Source organism: Arachis hypogaea, chromosome 10 (genome assembly GCF_003086295.3).
Source record: "Arachis hypogaea cultivar Tifrunner chromosome 10, arahy.Tifrunner.gnm2.J5K5, whole genome shotgun sequence".
In the NCBI taxonomy this organism is placed as follows: domain Eukaryota; kingdom Viridiplantae; phylum Streptophyta; class Magnoliopsida; order Fabales; family Fabaceae; genus Arachis; species Arachis hypogaea.
The window spans coordinates 36,565,493-36,575,316 of NC_092045.1; the positions used below are offsets into that span (position 1 = coordinate 36,565,493).

A 9,824-nucleotide genomic window follows, 5' to 3' on the forward strand; every position below is an offset into this window, starting at 1 on the left:
TTTTAATTAATTAATTATTTTAAATTTTAATTTTAATTTTATTTCCCTCTTTAATTTTTGAAAATCACTAACTCTTTTTCAAAATTTATTTTCGAATTTCTCCCTCTCTCATCATATTCTATTTATTTATTCATTTACTAACACTTCTCTTCATCTCAAGAATCTGAACCTATCTTCACCCTTGTATTTGGATTCTTACCTTTTCCTTCTTCTATTCCTTTTTTCTTCTGCTAATATAAAGTAATCTCTCTACTGTGGTAAAGAGGATCCCTATTATTATTTTCTGTTCCCTTCTTTTTCATATAAGCAGGAGCAAGGACAAGAATATTCTTGTTGAAGCAGATCCCGAACCTAAAAGGACTCTGAAGAGGAAACTAAGAGAAGCTAAATTACAACAATCCAGAGACAACCTTACAGAAATGTTTGAAAAGGAAGAAGAGATGGCAACCAAAAATAATAATGCAAGGAGGATTCTTGGTGATTATACTACACCTACTTCCAAGTTTGATGGAAGAAGCATCTCAATCCCTGCCATTGGAGCAAACAATTTTTAGCTGAAACCTCAATTAGTTGCTCTAATGCAACAGAACTGCAAGTTTCATGGACTTCCATCAGAAGATCCCTATCAGTTTTTAATCGAGTTTTTACAGATCTGTGAGACTGTTAAGACCAATGGAGTAGATCCTGAAGTCTACAGGCTCATGCTTTTCCCTTTTGCTGTAAGAGACAGAGCTAGAACATGGTTGGACTCACAACTTAAGGATAGCCTAGACTCTTGGGATAAGCTGGTCACGGCCTTCTTGGCTAAGTTCTTTCCTCCTCAAAAGTTGAGCAAGCTTAGAGTGGATGTTCAGACCTTCAAACAAAAAGATGGTGAATCCATCTATGAAGCTTGGGAAAGATACAAGCAGATGACCAAAAGGTGTCCTCCTGACATGCTTTCAGAATGGACCATTCTGGATATATTCTATTATTGTCTATCTGAGTTCTCTAAGATGTCACTGGACCATTCTACTGGTGGATCCATTCACTTAAAGAAAATGCCTGCAGAAGCTCAAGAACTTATTGACATGGTTGCAAATAACCAGTTCATGCACACTTTTGAGAGGAATTCCGTGAATAATGGGACGCCTCAAAGGAAGGGAGTTCTTGAGATTGATGCTCTGAATGCCATATTGGCTCAGAAGAAAATGTTAACTCAGCAAGTCAACATGATTTCTTAAAGTCTGAATGGATGGCAAAATGCATCCAACAGTACTAAAGAGGCATCTTCTGAAAAAGAAGCTTATGATCCTGAGAACCCTACAATGGCAGAGGTAAATTACATGGGTGAACGTTATGGAAACACCTATAATTCATCATGGAGAAATCATCCAAATTTCTCGTGGAAGGATCAACAAAGCCTCAACAAGGCTTTAATAATGGTGGAAGAAACAGGCTCAGCAATAGCAAGCCTTTTCCATCATCTTCTCAATAACAGACAGAAAATCCTGAGCAGAGCACCTCTAACTTAGCAAACATAATCTCTGATCTATCTAAGGCCACTTTAAGTTTCATGAGTGAAACAAGGTCCTCCATCAGAAATTTGGAGGCACAAGTGGGCCAGCTGAGTAAGAAAGTCACTGAAACTCCTCCTAGTACTCTCCCAAGCAATACTGAAGAGAATCCAAAAAGAGAGTGCAAGGCCATTGACATAATTAACATGGCCGAACCTATAGGGGAATGGGAGGACGTGAATCCCAATGAGAAAGACCTCACGGGACGTCTCCCAGACAAGAAGGAGTTTCCTATTGAGGACCCAAAGGAATCTGAAGGTCATATAGAGACCATAGAGATCCCATTAAACTTCCTTCTACCATTCATGAGCTCTGAAGACTATTCTTCCTCTGAAGAGGATGAAGACGTAACTGGAGAGCAAGTTGCTCAATATCTGGGAGCTATCATGAAGCTGAATGCCAAGTTGTTTGGTAATGAGACTTGGGAAGGTGAACCTCCCTTGCTCATTAGTGAACTAGAAACATGGGTCCAGCAAACTTTACCTCAAAAGAGACAAGATCCTGGTAAATTCTTAATACCCTATACCATAGGCACCATGACCTTTGAGAAGGCTCTTTGTGACCTGGGGTCAGGGATAAATCTTATGCCACTCTCTGTAATGGAGAAGCTGGGGATCATTGAGGTACAGCCTGCCCCGTTCTCATTATAGATGGCAGACAAGTCAGTAAGACAAGCTTATGGATTGATAGAGGACGTGTTAGTAAAGGTTAAAGGCCTTTACATCCATGCTGATTTCATAATCTTAGGCACTAGGAAGGAGGAGGATGAATGCATCATCTTTGGAAGATCCTTCCTACCTACAGCAGGAGCTGTGATTGATGTTGATAGAGGAGAGCTAGTCCTTCAATTGAATGGGGACTACCTTATGTTTAAAGCTCAAGGATCTTCTTCTACAACCATGGAGAGGAAGCATGAAAAGCTTCTCTTAGTACATAGTCAAACAAAGCCCCCACAATCAAACTCTAAGTTTGGTGTTGAAGGCCACAGCCAAACTCCAAGTTTGGTGTTGAATCCCCACATCCAAACTCTAAGTTTGGTGTTGGGAGTCTACAATATTGACCTGATCACCTGTGAGGCTCCATGAGAGCCCACTGTTAAGCTATTGACATTAAAGAAGCGCTTATTGGGAGGCAACCCAATTTTTATTTATCTAATTTTGTTTTTATTTTATTATTCCTTTATGTTTTATTAGGGTCATGATCATGTAGAGTCACAAAATAAATACTAAAATTAAAAATAGAATAAAAAATAGCAGAAGAAACAGCACACCTTGGAGGAAGGGCTTACTGGCGTTTAAACGCCAATAAGGAGCATCTGGCTGGCGTTCAACGCCAGAACAGAGCATGGATCTAGCGTTGAATGGCAGAAACAAGTAGCATCCTGGTGTTTAAACGCCAGGAATACACCCTGAGGAGAGCTGACACTGAACGCCAGAAACAAGCATGGAACTGGCGTTCAACGCCAGAAACATGCTGCAGATGGGCGTTGAACGCCCAAAACAAACATCAATCTGGCGTTTAAATGCCAGAATTGCATGTAGAGGCGTTTTACATGCCTAATTGGTGCAGGAATGATAAATCCTTGACACCTCAGGATCTGTGGACCCCACAGGATCACCTCAGGATCTGTGGACCCCACAGGATCCCCACTTACCTCAACTCACCTTCTCTCCTCTTCACACAACCCAATAACACTCTTCCCCAAAAACCCTTCACCAATCACCTCAATTTCTCTTCCCCATCACCTCTTCACCACTCACATCCATCCACCCTTCCCCAGAAACCCCACCTACCTTCAAAATTCAAAATCTCTTTCCCACCTAAACCCACCCTAAATTGCCGACCTTAAACCCCTCCCTCCACTATATAAACCCTTCCATTCTTCTTCATTTTCACACAACACAACCCTCTCTTCTCCTCCTTGGCCGAAACACAACCCTCACTCCCTCTCTTCCATATCTTCTTCTTCTTCATCTATTCTTTCTTCTCTTGCTCGAGGTGGAGCAATAATCTAAGTTTGGTGTGGTAAAAGCATAGCTTTTTTTTTGTTTTTCCATAACCACCTAAGGAACCTATGGCCAGAGAAACCTCAAAAAAAAAAAGAAGAGAAAAGGGAAGACAATTGCTTCCACCTCTGAGTCATGGGAGATGGAGAGATTCATCTCAAGGGTCCATAGCTCAGTAATAGAGCATTTGACTGCACAATAAGAGAGCATGAGGAATTCCCTCATCAAGAAATCCCTGAGATATCTCAGGGAATGCATGTTCCTCTACATAATTATTGGGAGCAACTAAGGATAGGAGCACCAAAATCACTAGGGATCAAGCAACAAAGGCAAGGAAGAGACATGGAGGAGCTCAAAAAGCACCATTGGTCCTTCAAGAAGGCGCCACCCTCACTGAGGTGGACTCACTCCTTAACTTCCTTGTTCTTAATTCTCTATTTTTTTATTTTATGCTACATGTTTATTGATGAGCGGATAATTTATATGCTTTTTGGCATTGTTTTTAGTATATTTTTAGTATGATTTAGTTAGTTTTTAGTATATTTTTATTAGTTTTTAGTTAAAATTCACTTTTCTAGACTTTACTATGAGTTTGTGTGTTTTTCTGTGATTTCAGGTATTTTCTGGCTGAAATTGAGGGTTCTGAGCAAAAATCTGATTCAGAGACTGAAAAGGACTGCAGATGCTGTTGGATTTTGACCTCCCTGCACGCGAAATGGATTTTCTGGAGCTACAGATATCCAATTGGCGCGCTCTCAACGGCATTGAAAATTAGACATCCTGGGCTTTCCAGCAATATATGATAGTTCATACTTTGCCCAAGATTTGATGGCCCAAACCGGCGTGGCAAAACAGCCTCAGAAATTCCAGCGTTTAACGCTGGAACTGGCATAAAACTTGGAGTTAAACGCCCAAACTGGCATAAAAGCTGGCGTTTAACTCCAGAAAAGGTCTCTACACGAAAATGCTTCATTGCTCAACCCAAGCACACACCAAGTGGGCCCGAAAGTGGATTTTTAAGTCATTTACTCATCTCTGTATACCCTAGGCTACTAGTTTACTATTAATAGGATCATTTGATATTGTATCTGGACCTCATGACACTTTACACGTTTTCTTTGTGTACTTTCCACAGCATGAGTCTCTAAACCCCATGGTTGGGGGTGAGGAGCTCTGCTGTGTCTTGATGGATTAATGCAATTACTACTGTTTCTCATTCAATCATGCTTGCTTCCATTCCAAGATAATACTTGTTCTTAACCCGGATGAATGTGATGATCCGTGACAATCATCATCATTCTCGACTATGAACGCGTGCCTGACAACCACCTCCGTTCTACTTAGATTAAGTAGTTATCTCTTGATTCTTACCGATCTTCGTGTATAGCTAGATGATGGCGGCATTCAAGAGAATCCGGAAGGTCTAAACCTTGTCTGTGGTATTCTGAGTAGGATTCAATGATTGAATGACTGTGACGTGCTTCAAACTCCTAGCAGGCGGGGCGTTAGTGACAGACGCAAAAGAATCGCGGGATTCTATTCCGGCCTGACCGAGAACCGACAGATGATTAGCCATGCTGTGACAGAGCATAGGAACATTTTCACTGAGAGGATGGGAGGTAGCCATTAACAACGGTGAAACCCTACATATAGCTTGCCATGGAAGGAGCCTTGCGTGTTTGAAGAAGAAGACAGTAGGAAAGCAGAGATTCAGAAGATGGAGCATCTCCAAAACCTCAACCTATTCTCCATTACTGCAAAACAAGTAATCATTTCATGTTCTTTTGGTCTTTTTCACAATCAATCCTGATAATTTCTGATCTCCTGACTAAGATTTACAAGATAACCATAGCTTGCTTCAAGCCGACAATCTCCGTGGGATCGACCCTTGCTCACGCAAGGTATTACTTGGACGACCCAGTGCACTTGCTGGTTAGTTGTGCGGAGTTGCAAAAAAGTGTGATTGCAATTTCGTGCACCAAGTTTTTGGCGCCGTTGCCGGGGATTGTTCGAGTTTGGACAACTGACGGCTTATCTTGTTGCTTAGATTAGGACTATTTTGTTTTGTTGGTTTAGAGTCTTTTAGTTGAGTCTAGTTTCATATTTTAAGTTTGGTGTCAATTGCATGCTTTTGTTTTTCTTTTAATTTTCGAATTTGCATGTCCTTAGTCTCTTTTTGATCTTTAAAAATTCTAAGTTTGGTGTCTCTTTGTGTTTTCCTTAAAATTTTCGAAATTAGTGTTTGATTTTCTAAATTTTAGTTTGGTGTAATTTTGTTGTTTTTCTCTTTCCTCTTTTCAAAAATCAAATCTTTTTCATAAAAATTTTTCAATCATATCTTTTTAATTGCTGTTTCCAAAATCTTTTTGATCAACTAATTGATTCAGTTCTCAATTTGCTTTGATCTTATTTTCTTTTTGATTTTCGAATTTTCACTTTAATTTTCTTTTGTTTTATTTTATTTTTTCGTTTAATTCAAAAAAAAAATAAAAATAAATATATCTATTTGCAATCCATTATGGATCTAAGTGGAATTGATCAGTCCAAAAGGACTCTGGGGTCATATGCTAACCCCATTACAGCTGCATATGGGAGTAGCATATGTACACCTCCCATCAAAGCAAGCAGCTTTGAGCTAAATCCTCAACTCATTATCATAGTGCAGCAAAATTGCCAGTATTCCGGTCTTCCACAGGAAGAACCTACTGAGTTTCTGGCACAATTCTTACAAATTGCTGACACAGTACATGATAAAGAGGTGGATCAGGATGTCTACAGACTATTACTATTTCCATTTGCTGTAAAAGATCAAGCTAAAAGGTGGTTAAATAACCAACATACAGCAAGCATAAAGACATGGAAACAGTTATCAGACAAATTCCTGAATCACTTTTACCCTCCAAAGAGGATGACACAGCTAAGGCTGGACATCCAAGGCTTTAAACAAGAGGATAATAAATCCCTTTATAATGCCTGGGAGAGGTATAGAGGTATGCTAAGAAAATGCCCCTCCGAAATGTTTTCAGAGTGGGTACAGCTAGACATCTTCTACTATGGGCTCACAGAAAAAGCTCAGATGTCTTTAGATCACTCAGCTGGTGGATCTATCCACATGAGGAAGACAATTGAAGAAGCTCAAGAGCTTATAGACACTGTTGCTAGAAATCAATATTTGTACTCTAGTAATGAGTTCTCTCCAAAAGAGGAAGTCATGACAGTGGTCACTGTCCCTAATCCTCAAGAACAGATGATTGAGCTTAATCAACAATTGCTCCGGATGACAGAACAGTTAGCAGAATTTAAAGAGATGCTCTATGAAACTAAAGTTGCTAACAAGAACATAGAACTGCAGTTGAATCAAGCAAAACAGCAAATATCTAAACAGATAACAGAGGAATGTCAAGCAGTTCAACTGAGGAGTGGGAAGACACTGAATAACACTGCTCAAAGTAGCAAAAAGCCAAACAATGAACGATTGACAGGGGATAACCAACCCACTGTTCAAAATCCCTCTGAGGACAGTAAGAGCCCAGAGAGGAAGGTTATTGGCGTTCAAACGCCAGAGAAGGAAGGAAAGCTGGCATTAAACGCCCATTCCTTGCCCAGTTCTGGCGTTCAAACGCCAGAAAAGGGGAAAAAGTTGGCGTTAAACGCCCATTTTCCACCCAGTCCTGGCGTTCAGACGCCAAGGGAAGATCAGACACCTGAGAGTGCTGACAGTAATCCCTCTAACAAGGCTTCTTCAACCACTTCTGTAAGGAATAAACCTGCAGCATCTAAGGTTGAAGAATATAAAGCCAAGATGCCTTATCCTAAAAAACTCCGCCAAGCGGAACAGGACAAGCAATTTGCCCGCTTTGCAGACTATCTAAGGACTCTTGAAATAAAGATTCCGTTTGCAGAGGCACTTGAGCAAATACCTTCCTATGCTAAGTTCATGAAAGAAATCTTAAGTCATAAGAAGGATTGGAGAGAAACTAAAAAAGTGTTTCTCACTGAAGAATGCAGTGCAGTCATTCTAAAAAGCTTACCAGAAAAGCTTCAAGATCCAGGAAGCTTTATGATACCATGCACATTAGAAGGTGCCTGCACCAAGACAGCCCTATGTGATCTTGGAGCAAGCATCAATCTAATACCTGCATCCACTATCAGGAAGCTTGGGTTGACTGGAGAAGTCAAACCAACCCGGATATGCCTCCAACTTGCTGATGGTTCCATTAAACACCCATCAGGCATAATTGAGGACATGATTGTCAAGGTTGGGCCATTTGCCTTTCCAACTGACTTTGTGGTGCTGGAAATGGAGGAGCACAAGAGTGCAACTCTCATTCTAGGAAGACCTTTCCTAGCAACTGGACGAACTCTCATTGATGTACAAAAAGGGGAAGTAACCCTGAGAGTCAATGAGGATGAATTCAAGTTGAATGCTGTAAAAGCTATGCAACATCCAGACCCACCAAATGACTGCATGGGTGCTGACATTATTGACTCTCTGGTAGAAGAGATTAATATGACTGAAAGCCTAGAATCAGAGCTTGAGGACATCTTCAAAGATGCTCAACCTGATTAAGAAGAATCAGTGGAAACAAAGGAATTTTCGAAAATTCCTCAGGAGGAGGATAAGCCCCCCAAACCTGAACTCAAACCACTACCACCATCCCTGAAGTATGCATTTCTGGGAGAGGGTGACACTTTTCCAGTGATTATAAGCTCTGCTTTAAATGCACAGGAAGAGGAAGCACTGATTCAAGTGCTAAGGACACACAAGACAGCTCTTGGGTGGTCCATAAGTGATCTCAAGGGCATTAGCCCAGCTAGATGCATGCACAAGATCCTGTTGGAGGATAATGCCAAGCCAGTGGTCCAACCACAGAGGAGGCTAAATCCAGCCATGAAGGAGGTGGTGTAGAAAGAGGTCACTAAATTACTAGAGGCTGGGATTATTTATCCTATTTCTGATAGCCCCTGGGTGAGCCCTGTCCAAGTTGTCCCCAAAAAGGGAGGCATGACAGTGGTTCATAATGAAAAAAATGAACTGGTTCCTACAAGAACAGTCACAGGGTGGCGCATGTGTATTGACTACAGAAGGCTCAATACAGCCACCAGAAAGGATCATTTTCCTTTACCATTCATAGACCAAATGCTAGAAAGACTAGCTGGGCATGACTACTACTGCTTTTTGGATGGCTATTCAGGTTACAACCAAATTGCAGTAGATCCTCAGGACCAAGAGAAAACAGCATTTACTTGCCCTTCTGGCGTGTTTGCCTACAGAAGGATGCCTTTTGGTCTGTGTAATGCACCTGCAACCTTTCAAAGGTGCATGCTCTCTATCTTCTCAGATATGGTAGAGAAATTTCTGGAAGTCTTCATGGATGACTTCTCAGTATATGGAGACTCATTCAACTCCTGTCTTAATCACCTAGCACTTGTCCTCAAAAGGTGCCAAGAGACTAACCTGGTTTTAAACTAGGAGAAATGTCACTTTATAGTGACTGAAGGGATTGTCCTTGGGCACAAAATTTCAAGCAGGGGAATAGAGGTGGATAAGGCAAAGGTAGAGGTAATTGAAAAATTACCACCACCTGCCAATGTTAAGGCAATCAGAAGCTTTCTGGGGCATGCGGATTCTATAGAAGGTTCATAAAGGATTTTTCAAAAATTGCAAAACCATTGAGTAACCTGCTAGCTGCTGACACACCATTTGTGTTTGACACACAGTGTCTGCAGGCATTTGAGACCCTGAAAGCTAAGCTGGTCACAGCACCAGTCATCTCTGCACCAGATTGGACATTGCCATTTGAACTAATGTGTGATGCCAGTGACCATGCCATTGGTGCAGTGTTGGGACAGAGGCATAACAAGCTTCTGCACGTCATTTATTATGCCAGCCGTGTTCTAATGACCAAAAAAAAAAAAAAAAATGCAGTGTCTATGCCATTGACAAGTTTAGATCCTATCTAGTGGGATCCAAAGTGGTTGTGTACACTGACCATGCTGCTCTTAAATACTTACTCACAAAGCAGGATTCAAAACCCAGACTTATAAGATGGGTGTTGCTTCTGCAAGAGTTTGATATAGAAATAAGAGACAGAAAAGGGACAGAGAACCAAGTAGCTGATCATCTGTCCCGAATAGAACCAGTAGCTGGGGCGTCCCTCCCTTCTACTGAGATCTCTGAGACTTTCCCAGATGAGCAACTCTTTGCTATTCAGGAAGCTCCATGGTTTGCAGATATTGCAAACTATAAAGCTGTGAGGTT

The 9,824-nt window shown here is 41.1% G+C and overlaps 1 non-coding gene across 1 annotated transcript; it reads right to left on the reverse strand.

The window, feature by feature from the left end:
• Positions 1-833: 833 nt before the first annotated feature.
• LOC112718567 (small nucleolar RNA R71) lies at positions 834-941 on the reverse strand. The gene has a single exon (XR_003160901.1). It is a non-coding gene; the product is annotated as a small nucleolar RNA R71 (small nucleolar RNA).
• Positions 942-9,824: the final 8,883 nt, after the last annotated feature.